This window comes from Myotis myotis, unplaced genomic scaffold, assembly GCF_014108235.1.
Source record: "Myotis myotis isolate mMyoMyo1 unplaced genomic scaffold, mMyoMyo1.p scaffold_m19_p_4, whole genome shotgun sequence".
Taxonomy (NCBI): domain Eukaryota; kingdom Metazoa; phylum Chordata; class Mammalia; order Chiroptera; family Vespertilionidae; genus Myotis; species Myotis myotis.
This window is the reverse complement of record NW_023416346.1, coordinates 75,301,529-75,322,239: the sequence shown is the minus strand read 5'-3', so window position 1 is coordinate 75,322,239 and position 20,711 is coordinate 75,301,529. Positions and strand designations below refer to the sequence as shown.

At 38.4% G+C, this 20,711-nt stretch overlaps 1 pseudogene; it reads left to right on the top strand.

Moving 5' to 3' along the window:
* Nucleotides 1–20,244: 20,244 nt before the first annotated feature.
* LOC118653477 lies at nt 20,245–20,461 on the top strand (annotated as a pseudogene).
* Nucleotides 20,462–20,711: the final 250 nt, after the last annotated feature.

Genomic DNA, 20,711 nt, shown 5'->3' with positions numbered 1-20,711 from the left:
AGCCAAAGGCTGGCCAGCCTGCTTCTGAGCTGTGGAAGCAGTAGTCTTGCTGATACCAGAAGCTACCTAACTGACACTGGGAAGAGACTTAACAGTCTACACCCCCCATAATGTGCCTAATCTCTTAACCTCTAAGGGAGGACTTTGGCTCTCAGACAGACATTTCCTCAGGTACCAGACACTTTTATTAGAGGGATGAGCTGTCCAGATAAAAATTTGTCCCACTCTTAATCCAGTCACCTTCCTTTCCAAAGAGGGTGAAGACATAAAGCATGGTTGTGAGCAGATTATACTTCGTACTTCTGCAGCAAAGGAGGACTTGAGAGAAACTCCCTTGGAGAACCCAGACCTAATACTTTACACAGATGGAAGCTCCTTTATGGAGCAAATGGTCTGAAAAGCAAGCTATGTAGTTTTAGTTTTGATACCGCTACTGAAAGTTCATCCCTGTCTCCTGGGACTAGTGCCTGGTGGCAGAGTTGCTTGCTCTCACAAGTCTTAGAGTTAAGCCAAGGTCAGAGAGTAAATGTTTATACACTCTAAGTATGAATATCCCAATAAGCGAGGTTAATGAAATTTGCAGTAAAATAGCCAGTGCTGTGGGCTACTATTTAATTATTTGTGAGGTTATCAGGACTGTACTCATTCCCAGCTACTATAATCAGACCATGTTGGAAAACCATCCCAGCAATATTCTATAAAAAATATTTAAAAGTTCTATGTGCAGTGTCTTCCCTAGACATCTGGCCCGCCAGCTGACCCAATGCAGTAGAAAGATAGCTATGATCTAAACAAACTGGGAATTCATGCTCTTTCCCCAAAGGTTCAGTGTACAAACTCCTTACTTACTTCATCAGGATTCAATTACTCTACCTTTTGGTCAGGGACCCTTCCCTCAAGGGAACCCGATTTTATTTCATTTGTAGTGAATGGCTGTATCTTACATTTCCCAGGGATGGGGTGGGGCATATGTACCATTGTAGCATCAGTCCCATTGGTGACATTTCTTAATAGCACCAAGATGGCATCATCAGGCAGTTTCTCTAATTTAGGGTCATTTATTGAGCAGTCATTAACAACCCATTCGAGAAAAAGAGAGAGATAGTGCCTTTACCTGGCTTCACTGCAGGGTTGGAATATTGGGATTGAGGCAGAAAAGCTTATGACAACACCCTTCTTGAGAGATCAGGCATTGATCATCCCATTGTATGGTGTTTATTGGTTTATTGGGATTCCTCTATTCTAAAGGTTTGTTCTTAACCTCACAATTCTAGTCCACCAGTGTTGGAAGGCCACAGTAGGGGCAATTGAAGCTCAGCAGGAATTACTAAACTCTCTGGCATCCGTGGTACTTCAGAATCAATGGGCCCTAGACATACTAACAATAGAAGTAGGAGAGACATGCACTCTAGTAAATGAAACTTGCTGCATGTGGATTAAAACATCATCACAAGTAGAGGAAAGTCTTAATATTATAAGAAGAATATCAAACTCATGGATGATCTAAAGATGCAAGTGGTATCAGGTCCTAGTTGGCTGCACACACTCTTACCCCAATTTAAGAATTCCTTATGGCCCTGGCTTCCACCCTTTCTATTCCCTCTTATTATAACCATACTAGTTTTGTTGTTTGGACTCTGCCTTTTAAACTTACTTGTACACTTTGTTTCCTCCAGGATAGAAACACTCAAGTTACAAATGGTCATGGAAATGGAGCCCCTAATGTCAACTCCCATCTTCCATGGTCCCTTAGATCATCCAGCTCTGATGGAGCCCTAACAACCCCTACTACATCCTCTTAATCAGGTAGCATCCAGAGTCTTTATCACTCCTATTTCCAAAAGCAGTTGGGGTCTCTAAATCGGAGGGGTAAATAAGGAGATAAAAGAGAGGTAGGTAGTTAGGGATGTGACCATGGAAGTGGAAAGAGAATAAAGAGCTGAACCTAGCCACAGAAACAAAGTGATCTAGAACTGAACCCAGTTGAGTGAGAAAAGTCAAGGATGTCACCTAGGACCTGACATGACAGTCCTCAATCAGGTCCATCCCGCTGGAGGGTAACTGAGTTTTAAAATGTATGGATGTTGCTAAGGTAGAATTCCTTGGAAGAAGTGATCAAAAACTAGCAGAGCATATACCTACCCCTAGATAGAGAGCTTCCATGGCAATCCACTTGGGTACCCTCCCTTCTAGAAGGAGTCTATCTCTCAATAAACTTTACTTTCATTTACTTCTTTGTCCATGAAATCATTCTTTGATTTTCTGAGACAACAAACTCAGATCCTATCAAAACACTTTGATTTTACACCCCATTGACATCAATGGATAGATCTTCCAGACAAAAAATTCACAATGAAACAGTGACTTTAAATGACACATTAGACCAGAAGGATTTAATTGATATTTTCAGAGCATTTCACTCCGAAACAGCAGAATATACATTTTTTAAGTGAATATGAAATATTTTCTAAGATAGTCAAGATATTAGGACACATAACAAGTCTCAATAAGTTTAAAAAGACTTAAATTTTATCAAGAATCTTCTTTGACCACAATGATATGAAAAAAGAAATCAATCTAAAGAAAAGAAAACCTAAGAAACACACAAAGACATGGAAGGTAAATAGCATGTTACTGAACAATGACTGAGTTAAAAATGAGATCAAAGAAGAAATCAAAGGATGCCTTGTTGCTGGACACAAAGTGTAATATACAGATTTTGTATCATAAAAATATACAACTGAAACCTTTATGATCCTATTAAATAATGTCACCCCAATAAATTAAATTAAAAAATATAATTTGAAACAAATGAAACGAAAAACACAACCCCCAATCTATGGGACACAGCAAAACCAGTCTTAAGAGGGAAATTCATAGCAGTACAGGCCTAACTAAAAAAAATATGTATATCTTGAATAAACAATATAACTTTACACTTAAAGGAATTTTAAAAAAGAAGAGCAAACAAAGACCAATGTGAGTGGATAAATGGAAATAATAAAGTTCAAAGCAGAAATAAACAAAATAGTCTTAAAAAAAAACAATACAAGAGATCAATGAAAGCAAGAGCTGCTTCTTTGAAAAGGTAAAAAAAAAAAAAATTGATAAACCTTTAACCAGATTCATTAACCAAAAATAGAAAGAGGACCCAAAAATATAAAGTAAGAAATGAAAAAAGAGAAGTAACACTGACACCACAAAGTATAAAGAATTATAAGATGAGACTACAACTGCCGAAACCGGTTTGGCTCAGTGGATAGAGCGTCGGCCTGCGGACTGAAGGGTCCCAGGTTCGATTCCGGTTAAGGGCATGTACCTGGGTTGTGGGCACATCCCCAGTGGGAGATGTGCAGGAGGCAGCTGATCGATGTTTCTCTCTCATCGATGTTTCTAACTCTCTATCTCTCTCCCTTCCTCTCTGTAAAAAATCAATAAAATATATTAAAAAAAAAAAAAAAGATGAGACTACAACCAACTCTATGTCAATATATTGGACAAATTGGATGAAATGGTAAAATTCCTAGAAACATACAATCTTCAAAAACTGAATCAAGAAGAAATAAAAAATATGAACAGACTGATTACAACTAATGAAATTTAAACAGTAATTTAAAAAAAATCCAACAAATAAAAGTCCTGAATTGGATAGCTTCACAGGTAAATTTTATGAAACATTCAAGAAGGATCTGACACCTATCCTTCTCAAACTAGTTCAAAAAATTTAAGAGAAGGGATGACTCTCAAGCTCATTTTACAGTGCAATTGTTATACTAATTCCAAAACCAGATAAAGACAGTACAAAGAAAAAAATATATAGGTCAATGTCTGTGATGAACATAGATTCAAAATTCCTCAACAAAATCTTAGCAATTTGTATCCAGCAGCATATTAAAAAGATAAAATGGAATTCATTCCAGTGATGCAAGGTTGATTCAATATCTGCAAATTAATTTGAAATATAAAAATCGTATGATTATATCAATATATGCAGGAAAAGCATTTGAAAAAAATATAGTACCCATTTATAATCAAAACTTTCAATGAAATGTGAATAAAGGGAATATATCTCAACATAATAAAGGCCATAATTAATAAAACCATAGCTCACAATATATTCAATGGGCAAAAACTAAAAGTGTTTAATTTAAGATCAGAAATAAGACAGGGATATCCATTTTCACCACTCTTATCCTATATAAAACAGAGGTAATATGCAAATTGACCATCACTTCAACACAAGATGGCCACCTCCATGTGGACACAAGATGGCCACCCCCATGTGGACACAAGATGGCCACCACAAGATGGCCAGCAAGGGAGTGCAGTGTGGGTGATCAGGCCAGCAGGGAAGGGCAGTTGGGAGGGACCAGGCCTGCAAGGGAGGGCAGTTGGGGGTGATCAGGCCTGCAAGGGAGGACAGTTAAGGGTAACCAGGCCTGCAGGGGAGGGAAGTTAGGGGTGACCAAGCCTGTAGGGGAGGGCAGTTGGAGGGTGACCAGGCCAGCAGGGGAAGGCAGTTAGGGGCAATTGGGCTGGCAGGGGAGCAGTTAGGCGTAGATCAGGCTGGCAGGGGAGTGGTTAAGGGGTGATCAGGCTGGCAGGCAGAAGTGGTTAGGGACAATCAGGCAGGCAAGCAGGTGAGTGATTGGGAGACAGCAGTCCTGGATTGTGAGAGGGATGTCTGACTGCCCATTTAGGCCTGATCCCACCAGTCAGATGTTCACTGAAGGGTCCCAGATTGGAGAGGGTACAGTCTGGGCTGAGGGACATACACACCCCCTGTGCACGAATTTCATGCACGGGGCCTGTAGTCCTATCTAATAAAGAGGGAATATGCTAACTGACCCTCATGCTGTCACAAAGATGGTGGTGCCCACAGCCAATGAGGAAATAATATGCTAATTGATTGCCCTGCCCTCAAAGATGGTGGTGCCCACAGCCAATAAGGAGGGAATATGCTAGTTGACTGCCCCACCCTCAAAGATGGTGGCACCCACTGCCAATAAGGGGGGATTATGCTAATTGACTGCCACTCCCAAAATGGCAGCACCCACAGGCACAAGATGGCAGTGCCCAGTCTCCTCAGCCCTGCCGGATCGGTAGGCACACCACAAGGCCTGGAGCCCAGCCTTGCTGCGTGCCTGCTTCTGGAGTCCTGCTGTCCCTTCAGCTCCCCAGCCTCACAGGGCCAACCCGAGGTGGAGGCAAATCTTGGATGGCAGCTTCCCAGCCACCCAGGGCCACCTGAGGCTCAGGTAACCAGGTCTGGCCTAGGATTGCGCTGCCGGCAGTGACAGCAACAGAGGTGTGATAGAGGGACATCACATTCCCCTGATTGCCGGGTCGCCTCCCACCCCTGAGGGGGCAGGGCCGGCTGAGGGACACCCCCTACAGTGCATGAATTTTCTTCTTTTTAAATTTTTTTATTGATTAAGTTTGTACGTATGTGTCCTTATCCCCACATTAACCCCATCCCCTACACTGATGCCCTCAACCCCCTGTTGTCTGTGTCCATTGGTTAGGCCTATATGCTAGCATATAAGTCCTTTGTTTGATCTCTTCCCCTTAACCCCACACTCCCCTACATTCCCTCTGATGTTTGGTGGTCTGATTGATGTTTCTCTGTCTCTGGATGTTTTTGTTCATTAGTTTGTGTTGTTCATTATATTCCACAAATGAGTGAGATCATGTGATATTTATCTTCTCTGACTGGCTTATTTCACTTAGCATAATGCTCTCCAGTTCCATCCATGCTGTTGCAAATGGTAAGAACTCCTTTTTCTACTGCCACGTAGTATTCAATTGTGTAGATGTACCACAGTGTTTTAATCCACCCATCTGCTGATGGGCACTTAGGCTGTTTCCAAATCTTAGTTATGGTGAATTGTGCTACTATGAACATAGGGGTGAATATATCCTTTCTGATTGGTGTTTCTAGTTTCTTGGGATATATTCCCAGAAGTGGGTTCACTGGATCAAATGGGAATTCCATCTTTAGTTTTTTGAGGAAAATCAATACTGTTCTCCACAGTGGCTGCACCAGTCTGCATTCCTACCAGCAGTGCACAAGTGTTCCTTTCTCTCCACATCCTCACCATAATTTGTTGTATGTTTTTTTTTAAAATATATTTTATTGATTTTTTACAGTGAGGAAGGGAGAGAGATAGAGAGTTAGAAACATCGATGAGAGAGAATCATCGATCAGCTGCCTCCTGCACACCTCCTACTGGGGATATGCCCGCAACCCAGGTACATGCCCTTGACCGGAATCGAACCTGGGACCTCTCAGTCCGCAGGCCGACGCTCTGTCCACTGAGCCAAACCGGTTTCGGTTAATTTGTTGTATGTTGATTTGTTAATGATAGCCATTCTGACAGGTGTGAAATGGTACCACATTGTTGTTTTAATTTGCATCTCTCAGATGATTAGTGACTTTGAACATGTTCTCATATGTCTTTTGGCCTTTCTTCTGTCTTCATTCGAAAAGTATCTATTTAGGTCTGTTGCCCATTGTTTGATTGGGTTGTTTATCTTCCTTTTCTTAAGTTGTATGAGTTCCATATAAATGTTGGAGATTAAACCCTTATCGGTGATAATATTTGCACATATGTTCTCCCATGCAGTGGGCTATCTTGTTGTTTTGTTGATGGTTTCCCTTGCTGTGCAAGAGCTTTTTATTTTGATGTAGTCCCATTTGTTTATTTTATTTTTAGTTTCCATTGACCTAGGAGCAGTATCAGTGAAGAAATTGCTTTGGCACATGTCTGTGATTTTGCTGCCTGTGGATTCCTCGAGTATTTTTATGGTTTCCCGTCTTATGTTTAAGTCCTTTATCCATTTTGAGTTTATTTTTGTTTATGGTATAAGTTGGTGGTCTAGTTTCAATTTTTTTGCATGTATTTGTCCAATTTTCACAACACCATTTGTTGAAGAGGCTACCTTGACTCTATTGTATGTTCATGCCTCCTTTGTCTAATATTAATTGAGCATAGTGGTTTGGGTCGATTTCTGGGTTCTCTATTCTATTCCACTGATCTATATGTCTGTTCTTGTGCCAGTACCAGGCAGTATTGAGAACAGTGGCTTTGTAATATAGCTTGATATCTGGTATTGAGATCCCACCTACTTTGTTCTTTCTCAGGATTGCTGTAGCTATTTGCGGTCTTCTTTTATTCCAGATGAATTTTTGGAAAGTTTGTTCTGGGTCTGTGAAATATGCCATTGGTATTTTAATGGGGAGTGCATTGAATCTATAGATTGCTTTGGGTAGTTTGGACATCTTGATGAGGTTGATTCTACCAATCCATGAACACGGTATTTCCTTCCATCTGTTTATTTCTTCCTCTGTCTCCTTTTTCAGTGTTCTGTAGTTTTCTGCATGTAGGCCTTTTACCTTCTTAGTCAAGTTTATTCCTAGGTATCTTAATTTTTTTGGTGCAATGGTAAATGGGATTGCTTTTTTAGCCTCTCTTTCTGTAAGTTCATTATTGGTGTATAGAAATGCCATAGTATTCTTGGTGTTAATATTGTATCCTGCTATATTGCCAAATTCATTTATTAAGTCTAATAGTTTTTTGATGGAAACTTTAGGGTTTTCTATGTACAGTATCATGTCATCTGCGAATAAGGACAGTTTTATTTCTTCCTTTCCAATTTGGATGCATTTTATTTCTTCTTCTTGTCTGATTGCAATAGCTAGTACTTTCAGTACTATGTCAAACAGGAGTGGTTAGAGTGGGCATCCCTGTCTTGTTCCTGTTTTAGGGGAAATGGTTTTAGTTTTTGCCCATTGAGTATGATGTTGGCTGTGGGTTTGTCATATAAGGCTTTTGTTATGTTGAGGTATGATCCCTCTATTCCCACCTGGCTGAGAGTTTTTATCAAGAGAGTGTGTTGGATTTTGTCAAATGCTTTTCCTGTGTCAATTGATATGAGTATGTGATTGTTATCTCTCAATTTGTTTATGTGATGTATCATGTTTATTTATTTGCAGATAGTGTACCATCTTTGCATCCCTGGGATAAATCCTTCTTGGTCATGGTGTATGATCTTTCTGCTGTACTTCTGGATCCAATTTGCTAGAATTTTGTTGAGTATTTTGGCTTCTACGTTCATGAGGGATATTGGACTATAATTCTCTTTCATTGTGTTGTCTTTATCCGGTTTTGGTATTAGGGTGATGCTAGATTCATAGAATGTGCTTGGAAGTGTTCCTTTCTCTTGAATTTTTTGTAATAATCTGAGAAGGATTGGTTTTAGTTCTTCCTTGAATGTTTGGTAAAACTCCCCTATGAAGCTGTCTGGCCCGAGCTTTGGTTTGCTGGAAGCTTTTTGATGACTGCTTCAATTTCTTCCATAGTTATCAGCCTATTTTCGATTTTTAAAATCTTCCTGATTCAGTTTTGGAAGGTTGTATTTTTCTAGGAATATGTCCATTTCCTCCAGGTTGTCTAGTTTGTTAGAATAGAGTTGTTCATAGTATCTTTCAACAATCCTTTGTATTTCTGTGCGGTCTGTTGTTATTTCGCCTCTTTCATTTCTGATTTTGTTTATTTGGGTCCTCTCTCTTTGCTTCTTGGTGAGCCTGGCTAGAGGTTCATCAATCTTGTTTATCCTTTCAAAGAATCAGCTCTTCATTTCATTGATATCTGTATTTTTTGTGTGTCTCTATGTCATTCATTTCCACTCTAATCTTCATTATGTCCTTCCTTCTGGATACTGTAGGCTTTTCTTGTTGCTCTCTTCCTAATTTTTTGAGTTGTAGTGTTAGATGATTTATTACCATTTTTTCTTTTTTTTTTTCTTTTTTGAGGTAGTCCTATAGAGCTATAAACTTCCCTCTCAGGACTGCTTTCATTGTGTCCCATAGATATTGGATTGTTGTGTTTTTATTGTCATTAGTTTCCAGGATGTTTTAATTTCTTCTTTGATCTCTTTGGTAACCGAATCATTTTTTAATAGGGCATGTTTCTCAGCTTCCAATTAGTGAATTTTTTGAGTTGTTTTTATTGTTATTTAGTTCTAATATTCTGCCGTCGTGGTCTGAGAAAATGCTTGAAATTATTTCAATCTTCTTGAATTTGGGAAGATTTTGCTTGTGACCCTATATATGGTCTATTATTGAAAACATCCCATTTGCACTTGAGAAGAATGTTTAAACTTTGGCTTTGGGGTGGAATGTTCTAAAAATGTCAATTAAGTCCATTTGATCTAGTGAGTCATTTAGGCTTGCTGTTTCTTTGCTGATTTTTTGTCTAGAGGATTTATCCAGTGATGTCACTGATGTATTAAAGTCCCCTACTATGATTGTAGTGTTGTCTATCTCTCCCTTGATATCTTCCAGGAATTTTTTTTATGTATTTGGGTGCTCCTGCATTGGATGCATATCAGTGCATGAATTTTCATGCTCTGGGCCTCTAGTCTATAATAATAACAGGTTAATATGCTAATTAGACTGGACTGCCAAACAACCTGATCTTCTGGACTTTCTCCCAGACTACCTTCTGGATGAAGCAGCAAAGACCAATGTAGAGGCATCTGCAGTGGTTGGCAGGGGCCGAGGTAGGGTGGTTAGGTGCAATCAGGCAGGCAGGCGAGTGTTTAGGGGCAATGAGGCCAGCATGCAGAGTGGTTAGGGGTGATTAGGCATGCACGCAGGTGAGCGGTTAGGAGCCAGCATTCCAGGATTGTGAGAGGGTTGTCCGACTGCTAGTTTAGGCCCAATCCCGCAGTGATATCTGGCCTTAACTGGCAGTCAGACATCCCCTGAGGGGTCCTGGGTTGTGAGAGGATACTGGCAAGACTGAGGGACACCTCCCTTGTGCTCAAATTTTATTCACTTGGCCTCTAGTTCAACATAATACTGAAAGTCCTAGCTACCACAATCAAGACAAGAATAAGAAATAAAAGTCATCCAAATTGGAAGGAAGAATTAAAACTGTCATTATTTGCAGATAACATGGTGCTCTCTGTAGAGAATTCTGATGATTGCGCCAAAAAATTCTTAGAACTGATAAATAAATTCAATAAAGTGGCATGATACAAAATGAATATAGAGAAATCAGTTACATTTTTATGAACCAATAATGAACCATCATAAAGGGAAAGTAAGAAAACAATCTCATTTACAATTGCATCACAATAATTAAAATAACTAGGAATAAATTTAATTCAAGGTATAAAAGACCTGTACTCAGAAAAACTATAAGACACTGAAGAAAGAAAATGAAGAAGATATAAATAAGTGGAAGCATATACAGTGTTAATGGACAGGAAGGATTAACATATTTAAAATGTACTTACTACCCAAAGCAACCTATAAATTCAATGAAATTTCTATCAAACTATCAATGGCATATTTCATAGAACCAGTACAAATATTTAAAAAATTTATATGGAACCACAAAAGACCTTGAATAGACACAGAAATCTCCAGGAAGAAGAAAATCATTGGCGGTATCACGCTTCCTGACATCAAAGTATCCTACAATGCTATCGTAATTAAAACAGCATGTTAATGGCATAAAAACAGACATATATATCAATGGTACACAATAGAGAGCCCAGAAATAAACCCACATCTATTTGGTCAATTAGTATTTGAGAAAGGAGCAAGAACATACAATGGGGTAAAGACAGTCTATTCAATAAATGGTTCTTGAAGAACTGGCAAATACATGCAAAGAAAAATCTAGATCACCTTCCAACACAATATATAAAGTTGAACACAAAATGGATTGAAGACTTAAATATAAAACTCAAAACCATAGAACTCCTAGAAGAAAACATAGACAGTAAAATCTCTGTCATGTTTCTTAGTAATATCCTATATAATAAAAGCCTACTATGCTGAGTTTTCAGTTGTCCAGTAATCTGTACAACCAATCAAAGTGTAATATACTAATGATATGCTAAGGCCGCTCAACTGCTTGCTATGAGGTTCACTGACCACCAGGGGACAGACATTCGACTGGTAGCTTAGCTTGCTGCTGGGGTCAGCTGATTGGGACTGAGTGAGACAGGCTGAACATGCCCTGGAGCCATCCCGCAGTCCCTCCCCAGCTGGCTAACCCCCCACATCCCTCCCCAGCCCTGATTGAGCACTGGTGGGGTCCCCTGGCCTGGCTTGCACCCTCTATCATTCCAGGGGGATGTCAGAGAGCCGGTTTCAGCCTGATCCTGCTCAATGCAGGAGCTGCCACCTGCTGGTCAGTGCGCTCCATCAGGAGGAGTGCTGCTCAGGCAGAAGCTGGGCTCATGCCTGGCGAGTGCAGCAGGCATAATCTGGCAGTTGGACATCCTCCGATGGCTCCTGGACTGTGAAAGGGTGCAGGCTGGGCTGAGGGACTCCCCCAAGTGCACAAAGTTTGTGCACTGGGCCTCTAGGTGTTATATATATATATATATATATATATATATATATATATATATCCTCAAACTAAGAAAACAAAAGAGAAGAGTAACAAATGAGTCTATATAAAACTAAAAAGTTTTCCCACAGCAAAGAAAACCATCAACAACACTAAAAGATAACCCATTGAGTGAAAGATGATATTCACCAATGATACGTCTGGTAAGGTATTAATATCCAAAATTTATAAATAACTCATACAACTTAACACCAAAAAAATACACAAACAATCCAATTAAAAAATAGGCAAAGCACTTGAATAGACACTTCACTTACCCAAAGAAATCACACACATGGCCAACAGACATAAGAAAAGGTTTTCAGCATCACTAATCATCAGCGAAATGCAAATTAAAACCTCAGTCAGTTATCTCACACCTTTCAGAATGATTATCATCTATAAAACAATAAGAGTTGTCTAGGATGTGCACTGTTGGTGGGAATGCAGATTGGTGCAGTCACTACAAAAAGCAGTATGGATGTTTCTCAAAAGATTGAAAATACAACTGCCTTATGATTCAGTGATTCCACTTCTCAGCATATATAAAAACAAAACAAAAAACTAATTTGAAAGAATATATGCACTCCTATGTTCTTTGCAGTGTTATTTACAATAGCCAAGATATGAAGCAACCCAAGTGCTCATCAATAGATGAGTAGGTTTAAAAAAATAGTGCTAGTATATATAGTGGAATATTACTCAACGATAAAAAATAATAAAATTTTACAATTTGTGACTGCATAGGTGGACCTAGATGGTATTACCCTATATAATAAAGAGGTGATATGCAAATTGACCATTACACCCTCACACAAGATGGCCACCCTCATATGGTCAAAGATGGCCACCACAAGATGGCTGGCAGGGGAGGACAGTTGTGGGCAACTGGGCCCACAGGGGAGGGCAGTTGGGCGTAACCGGGCCCACATGGGAGGGCAGTTGGGGGTGACCAGGCCAGCAGGGGAGGGCAGTTGGGGGCAATTGGGCTGGCAGGGAAGCAGCTAAGCATTATCAGTCTGGCAGGGGAGTGGTTAAGGGGTGATCAGGCTGGCAGGCAGAAGCGGGTAGGGGCAATCAAGCAGGCAGGCAGGCAAGCGGTTGGGAGTCAGCAGTCCCAGATTGTGAGAGGAATGTCCGACTGCCAGTTTAGGCCCAATCTCACAGGGGTCCCAAATTGGAGAGGGTGCTGGCTAGGCTGAGGGACAACGCCCCCCTCCCCAGTGCACTAATTTTGTGCACTGGGTCTCTAGTGATAAATAAAAGAAGTCATCCAGAGTAAGACAAATACCATATGAATTCATTTATATATAAGAACAATATAAATGACCAAACAATACGGAGACAGACTCATAGATATAGAGAACAGACTGTTGGTTGCCAGAGGGGAGGAGATTTGTGGACTACATGAAAAAGGTGAATAGATTGAGAAGTACAGATTTTTAGTTATAAAATATTCATAGGGATGTAAAATACACCATAGGAAATATAGTCAATATTATTGTATAACTATATATGGTGCCAGGTGGATACTGGAAAAATCAGGGAAAACAGTTTGTAAAGTATATGACTGTTTAACAACTATTCTGCACACCTGAAACTAATGCAAATTTTCTTTGAATAATAAAGAACAGAAATGTATTTCTTAAAGTTCTGAGAGCTGGAAGTCCAAGATCAAAACACCTGCAGATTCAGTGTCTGGTGAGGGCACACTCCCTAGTTCAGTGATGGCGAACCTTTTGAGCTCGGCGTGTCAGCATTTTGAAAAACCCTAACTTAACTCTGGTGCCATGTCACATATAGAAATTTTTTGATATTTGCAACCATAGTAAAACAAAGACATATTTTTGATATTTATTTTATATATTTAAATGCTATTTAACAAAGAAAAATCAACCAAAAAAATGAGTTCGCATGTCACCTCTGACATGCATGTCATAGGTTCACCATCACTGCCCTAGTTCATAGATTCTCATTTTTTGCTGTGTTTTTACATGGTGAGGTCTCTAGAATCTCTTTTATAAGGGCATTCATCCCATTAATGAAGGCTCCACCATCATGACCTAATAATCTCCCAAAGGACCCACCTCTAAATATGATCACATTAAAAATTAGGTTTCAACATACAAATTTGAAAGGACACAAACATGCTGTCTATAGCATGTAATTTGCACTGCCTTGCAGGAACTTGTTCCTAAGTACCTCTCTGCCTGCTCTCTCAACACAACCTACTTGACACACAACTATCCAGCTCTACAGGATTTCTTTTTAAAAAAAAAAAAAAATGTATCTTGCCCTAACTGGTTTGGCTCAGTGGATAGAGCATTGACCTGCGGACTGAAAGGTCCCTGGTTCAATTCGGGTCAAGGGCATGTACCTTGGTTGCAGGCACATACCCAGTAGGAGGTGTGCAGAAGGCAGCTAATCGATATTTCTCTCTGATCCATGTTTTTAACACTCTATCTCTCTCCCTTCCTCTCTGTAAAAAATCAATAAAATGTATTTTAAAAAATGTATCTTTATTGTTGAGAGTATTACAGATATACCTCCTTGACCTCTGCCAAGGCCTTCACAGCGACGTTCAGGATCTGAAGAAGGGGCAGATGCACAAATGAAAATATTATACAAGAAATATGAATTTATAAGGCATTGGGGCCAGGTGGAGACCTCTTTCTTGAAGAGGCACACTGACTTCTGGCCTCATTCACTATTTATTTGCTTGAGTACACATTTTCCCTTTAGCAATGCATACAGGAATATCAAAGATAAAGTTTGGTAAACAGTAAAAGGATTATCAGGTTAGGGAATTGCCTTGAGCCACCACTATCTCAACAGAGGAGGTGCTTAGATCAGCCTGGCTAATGCCCAAGGTCCATCGGCCTTCTGTGTTCATGGTGCACTTACAGTATTGGCAAGCAGTGGCTTCCTGCAGACCTCCTCCACCCATATCCCACCCTACCCCAGGCCTTCACTACTCTATTGTCTGTGTTTCTGGGTAATACATTTATGCATATAATTTTTTTGGTTAATATCTTACCCCTTCCCCTCCCCCTTTTCTACAGAAATTTATCAGTATGTCCCATGTTTCCATGCATCTGGTTCTATTTTATTCATCAGTTCATTTTGTTCATTAGATTTCTTATTTGTTTATTTTGATGTATAGATTCATTTGTTTATAGATATGTATTTATTTCCATTTTATTATTAATATTTTTATATTTTTTCTTCTTCTTAAAGAAGACCCTTCAACATTTCATGCTTATTTGGTGATGATGAACTCCTTTAACTTTTTCTCATCTGTGAAGCACTTTATCTGATCTTTAATTCTAAATGACAGCTTTGCTGGGTAGAGTAATTTTGGTTGTAGATCCCTGCTATTCATAACTTTGAATTTTCTTGCCACTCCCTTCTGGCCTGCAAAGTTTATGTTGAAAAAACTCAGCTGATATTCATCTGGGCACTCCATTTTAGGTAATTAACTGCTTTATTATTACTGCTTTAAGATTCTCTCTTCTTTAACCCACCCTTAGCAATGTAATTATGTTATGTCTTGGTGTGGATCTCTTTGGGTTACTTTTGTTTGGTACTCTCTGGGCATCCTGGACTTTAAGTCTATTTATTTCACCAGGTAGGGGAAGTTTTCTGTCATTATTTCTTCAAATAGGTTTTCAATATTTTTTTTCTTTTTCTCTTCTGGCACCTGCATAATGTGAATGTTGGTATGCTTGAGATTGTCCCAGAGGCTCCTTACTTTATTTTCATATCTTTGGATTATTTTTTATTTTTTTCTCTTATGATTGAGTGTTTTTTACTTCCTTATGCTCCAAATTGTAGACTTGATTCTCAGAATCATCTATTTTACTGTTGATATCATGTAAATTATTATTCAATTCAGTTAGTGTATCTTTCATTCCTGACTGGTCCTTTTTAATGTCTTTGATGTTCTTACTAATTTTCTTGAAATTCTCACTACTTTCCTTGACATTCTCACTTAGTTCCTTGAAGTTCTCATTAATTTCCTTGGGCATACTTATAACCATTGTTTGGAACTCTGTATCTAGTTGTTTGCTTCCATTTCATTTATTTTTTTCTGGATATTTCTTTTGTTCTTTCACTTGACACATGTTTCTTTTGGCTGCTTCCCTGTGTTTGTTTCTATGTGATAGGTAGGGGTACTATGTCTTCTGGAATTGGTAGAGTGGCCTGGTTTAGTAGGTCTCCTGTAGGGCCCAGTGACTCAGCCTCCCCAGTCACATGAGCTGGACACTCTAGGTGCATCCAAATGTGGGCTGAGTACACTGTCCTCTTGTAGTTGAGCCTTGATTACTCTTGGCATCACTGGGAGGAATTGACCTCCAGGCCAATTGGCTGTGAAGAACTGCATTTGAACAGTTGTTGTGCAGGAGACACCACTATGGAGCAGGCCTTACTTCAGTGGGGCTTTGGTGCTCACTGAGTCCATCCCTTGATTGTGCCACTCATGGATGTGGTAGAATTGTAATCTGGTGTGGTCTGAAGCTGTCCACCGGGTGAATTGGCTCTGCGGCATCCCAGCAGTTGCAAAGTCAGCCACTGCTTGTGCCTTTCCTGGGGCAATGCAGCATGAGCTACAGACTAATCTGCAGATGGCTGCTACTTGTGTTGGTCTTAGAGATGCCCTGAAGAGGCCAAGCTATGAACCTTGGCAAACTGCTGCTAGTGTTGGGCATGGGGACACTTATGAAGAGGTATGTGACACACTGAGTCCAGCTGCTGCTTATTTGTGATATTTTAGGAAAGTCTGAAGCCTGATACAGAACAGGTCATTCATATGGAAAAGACACTGCAAGCACTTTGGGAGGGGTTGTCAATTAGGTGGGGTGGGACCTCAGGGAATCACCAGGGCAGGGGGAAAAGTGTGGGCCAGGTTGATGGAGACTCAGATATAGTGCCTGTCAATCAGCTCTGTGATGAGGAAGTTCCAGCACTTTTGTCTGAGAGAAAGCTGCTCCTGAGTTGATACCCAATGCCAGACAATCCAGTTCCTCCTTGTAGGTCCCTGGATCCCCCCTGAATTGTTGCCCTAGTGCCAGAGCCCAGAGGAAGGGGGGTCATGTAAGTCCATGGACTGGCCCTTTTAGAGGAACACCTGGAACTCCAGCAGCCTCTGTGTCACTCAGCCACAATCCCTGATGGTTTTTACAGCCCAAAGTTATGGGGACTTCTCTTCCCAGCACTGGAAACCTGGGCTGGGGACATGGCGTGGGACTGATACCACTTGCTCCTCACGGGAGGTCTCCTCAACCAAGATATCCCTCCTGATTAAAACCATGCCTCATGTGGGTGATGGATGAGCCATTCTGTGCCTCTGCCCCTCCTATCAGTCTGTGTGCTTTCTTAATTACTCCTCTAGTTGTAGGACTTACATTTAGCCAGATTTAAGGCTATTCTAAATGAAAGTTTGTCTGTATTTTAATTGTAATTTTTATTTGGTTATGAGAAGTTGTGAGTCCTGGCATTTACCTATGCCACCACCTTGGTCCCCAACCCCCTCAAGTTTTTTTTAAACCAGCAATATATATAATATATTTAACTAAGCCTTTTCAGTATTTTTACTGAATTGAGTAGTTGTTTTTAATTGGCTTTTACATATGGATGCAATGTTTATTTAAAGGAGCATAGGTTTTATGTAAAAAATACATTAGTCAAATAGTTCTGATAACAGGTTTAAAAAAACCGACATCAATTTATCTTCTTCAGGATTTTGAGAACCATTATCATAATCTTTCATGTGACCTTCTGCACTGAAATCTTCTAAAAACATACTTTAAGCCCTAACCGGTTTGGCTCAGTGGATAGAGCGTCGGCCTTCGGACTGAAGGGTCCCAGGTTCAATTCCGGTCAAGGGCATGTACCTTGTTTGTGGGCACATCCCCAGTAGGAGGTGTGCAAGAGGCAGCTGATCGATGTTTCTTTCTCACTGATGTTTCTAACTCTCTATCCCTCTCCCTTCCTCTCTGTAAAAAATCAATAAAATATATATATTAAAAAAAGACATACTTTACTATTGGAACCTTTTTTCATTGAATATATATTACTTTATCATGGGACCAATGTTATTTAGAACATAATTGTGAAATTAAGTACTGTGATGACTAAGAAAGATATTTGTAATATCAGAATTTATTAACTTCATAAAAGTTCTGATAGAAATACCACAATTATATTCATAATTTGACTCTTAGTTTCAAAAACAATTGCAGTATATTCCAAATACATTTCTATGTGATTATATTCCATTTGCTTTGTGTAAAATAATATACAAATTATTATTAAATTGTATCATGATCAAAAGATATTGAGAACTATAGACTCAGAATTAAAAATAAGCTTAACACTTGAATATCTCAGATATGACTGCTACCCTAGTAATTGTGCTTCATTTTACTTGTTATTTAACATTTATTTTTAGAAGAATTATCACATAATATATACTGTGGGAATAGTATGCTTTAATAATTGTGGGTTTTATTGGCTAATTATTGCAAGCTTTTTGTTATTTCAAGGTTTGTGTAATCTATCATAACAAATATGATTTGATTTGTTAAATATAATCTAAATTTTATTAGGTTAAGTTATTAATACAAATACATGACATGATATTTCGGTCATGTGTACCTGGAATATCTGCTTTCAACTATCTTCCCTAATTTTGTTTGTAGATTGAAAGTCTAATGACAAACTAAAGAAGACAGCCGTTACAATATTTAGAGAGCAAATACTTTGTAGGTTTTAAAGAATTTAAAAATTATTATAATAGGTAAATTCATTTTGTGAATATACACAGTGGTCCCTGGTAGGTTAGAAGCAATCTTGAATAGCATACAGCTAGTTAAAATCATTAACACATTTCTGTTTACCATCCATAAGCCGGGTTAAAATGAAACAAAATAAATTAACTACTCTCTCCTTCTGATCTTTCTAATTATCATTTGATTCAATGGACCTTTTACACATGCCTTGGGAATAGAAGAATGCATCATTACTAATTTCTTCCTTCATTTTAAAGTCACCGACCTTTATTTTTTAAGTTGCATATTAATTATTTGTGAATGTGAATTTGAAAAATACAAGAAATATTAATAATTTAGTTATTATTACAAAATAGCCTTAATAGAATTTAATTTAACTCCAAATTTTCTATCTCTGAATCCTCCTCTATTTTTAGTGACATCACATCTCAAGTTGATTTAAAGTATATGTACCTCATAACTTGTTAGTACCTGCCATATAGTGTAATAAAAAAGAGAGAAACATATTAGAATTATTTTTACAGTTAGAAGATTAAAATTGGGTCTTTGTGTGGGTTGCTAAAATTAATAAAGTTTTAGGTTAGTTGAGATTGTATTTCATGTTTAATTTTCTCTATTTTTAAAACTTATAGAACTACTAATTACTCTTAATAGTTGTAAAGAAATGATTTGCTACTTAAAAATTAAACAATTGGTGGTCAGCTATTACATGGTTTATTAATTTCATTTACTTCAATGAGGGAAGTGATAACATGGTAGAGAAGTATGGAAAATAACTGGAAAAACTTGTCCTGTTCAACAAAATTATGGCTGTCATAAAAATGCTGTGCCTGAAATGATAAATAGGGGAATGTTTCTAAATTAAAACATTTAATATTAAAGTTCAGATAATAATATTAAATGAGAATTGTGAACTCTAAAAAGTTAAGTAAATGCTTATTTTTTGCAATGATATGGAACTGTAGTTGAAAAAGCTATCAAACCAAAAGATAGCAATCACCAACTTTATATTCAAGTGTGTCACCTTAAAATATGCTGCAATTTTCATAAACATATAAAATAAATAAGATATTTAGAACCAAATAGTCTAACAATTCTGTTTTCCATTTAAAAAATGTTTTTTTCTAATAGTAAACTAACAGCTTTACACATTAATACTAAAATTTATTACGTCATCTTGTATAGATAATTGAGCAAACTTTTGCTACTTATTTTTGCTACTTATTGAGCCTTAATTTTAATTATTATAATCACTACCTTGAATATATCCTCCACTATGTTGCTCCTGTTCACTTAGCAAAACTACAACCCTGGTTTAATACAATACTTAGTGTAAAAAATGCCTGCATCCATGCAGTTGAACATGGCTGGGAAAAATACAGGGGTGGGTAAAAGTAGGCTTGCAGTTGTGAGTACAGGAAGCAGTTGATTCTTGCAATATTTATTTATTAATTATTGTATTATCTTCCATGAAAAACCTGTAAACATACTTTTGCCCACCTCTGTAATAATGCTTAGCAGTCTCACTTTAAATTCATGACCATGGATCTTAAGAGGCATTCAATACTGACCAGTATTCATACTGTATTTATTGAGCCTTCCATTCTACCAGTTTCCCAGATAACTTTCATACTTTTTCTTCTCTCTGCCAAACTCTAACCACTCCTATGCATCCTCATTGTCATCTATTAACATTATTTCCTATCTCACAGAGAAAATTGAAACAATCAGAAGAAAACTGTCATAGGCTCTCGCTACCAGCCCCCACCTAATTATTGGCATCTGTGCTCATGTACTCTGCTCTTTTTTTTGTTTGAATACATTCTTCATGCTCCTAGCTAACACCAGCCCTTCCACTAGTGTATAAGATACCATTCCTCCTTAGTTACTAAAGGATATTCTTTAAGAAAATCTCCCCTTTCCCATCCCCAAACAGCAGGAAAAATATTTTGTTATTTCTCTCATCTTATCAAAACAAAACAAATTGCTTTTCTGCCCTGGGCCCAGAAGAGTGACGTGGCTGGGGCTTCGCTGGCCTCACTATGTCTGCCATTTAAAATTTTCAGTCAGTTGACTGTAATCTTGCTGCTTATATGTACCTATGCTTATATCCGATCCTTGGCATCCAGCCTCCTGGACAGAAATAAAACTGAATTGTTTGGTATATTTTGGAAGTGCACCAGAACTGGTGAACAGAAGAGTTCTTATGTTGCAGTATGCTGTATAGTGATGGCCTTCAGCATCCTATTCATACATTAGCTTGGAAAAATACCTGAATTTAATTGCCATCAGATTTTAATATAAAAAGGGGACTTATCTGCAGAAAATAATATAAAGAATGGATAACTTTGTTTCAACATTGAATGAAATAAATTCCCAGCTGCTCTTCTCTATTTTGTTATTGGACCAATGTTCTATATAATTAGTATGTAACCATTTAATACTCAAAGAGTTTGTAGCAATCAATCTCAGTACTGTCACTACAATATTACACTCTGCAAATGTCATT